Raw genomic sequence first — 1,295 nt, 5'->3', positions numbered from 1 at the left:
GAAACCAAACAAAGCGACTTTGCCAAAATATTTACTGTTTTCCCCCAGTTTGTCCCTCACCTGGTGGGTTTCAGGGCCCCTGTTTTACGTTTGTTGCCCGGCAGCACCGATAACATTTACAGATTCCTCTCAAAAGTGTTTACAAAGCACAAAACTTTCACTAACTTGCTTTTCCTCCTTAAAAACGCCCCGCAGGAATTGGGGTTTCTGCAGCACGGTGCTGCGGCGGCGCTGGGGGCGGGTGTGCAAATGCGGCAAAACCCTGCTCAAAAGCCGCCCCGATTCGCTGCGCCGCAGCAGGGCCCTGGAGCCGGGCGGCAGGGGAAGGGTTAAATACTGCGAAAAGCCACAAAAAGGGGTGTTTGTGCGGCCGCGGGTTTCCGTGTCCGTAGGGCCAACCTGGACGCGTGCCTCGCCGAAGCCTCGCGCATGGATCCGTGCGACCCATGTGCTGTCATGCCTCGCACGCGGACCCGTGACCCATGGATCACACACGGACCCTCGCACACGGATCTATGACCCACGGATCGCACACGGACCATCATACACGGGCATTCACGCCTCACACATGGACCTGTGACCCACAGATCGCACATGGACCCTCGCATACAAATCCGTGACCCACAGATCGCACATGGACTCTCGTATGTGGACTCACACGCCTCACACACGGACCCGTGACCCACAGATTGCACGTGGACCCTCGTACGTGGACTCACATGCCTCGCACGCGGACCCTCACACACGGATCCGTGAGACCCCCCCATGGACCTTCATGCCTTGCACGTGGACTTTCATGCTTTGCACATGCCTCACGCATGGATGCCTGTGACCCACAGCTTGCACACGGACCTGCACGCCTCACACACGGACCCCTGTGACCCACGGGCCTCCGTGTCTCACTCACAGACCCGCATACATGGGCCCTCACGCCTCACACATGGACCCGTGACCCACGGATCGCACACGGACCCTCACACATGGACCTGCACGCTTCCGACACGGACCCCGTGCGCCCCACGGACCTTTGTGCCTCACACCTGGCCCCTCACCACTCGCACACGGACCCTCACAACACACACGGGCCCTCACGCCTCGCACACGGACCTTCACGCCTCGCACACGGACCTTCACGCCTCGCACACGGGCCCTCACGCCTTGCACATGGACCCTCACGCCTCACACCTGGCCCCTCACCACTCGCACACGGACCCTCACAACACACACGGGCCCTCACGCCTCGCACACGGCCCTTCGCGGCTCCCAGAGCTGCGTGACTCGCCCCCGGCCCCACC

This window comes from Apteryx rowi, unplaced genomic scaffold (assembly GCF_003343035.1).
Source record: "Apteryx rowi isolate R43461 unplaced genomic scaffold, aptRow1 scaffold_1913, whole genome shotgun sequence".
Lineage (NCBI taxonomy): Eukaryota > Metazoa > Chordata > Aves > Apterygiformes > Apterygidae > Apteryx > Apteryx rowi.
This window is presented reverse-complemented; position numbering follows the sequence as displayed.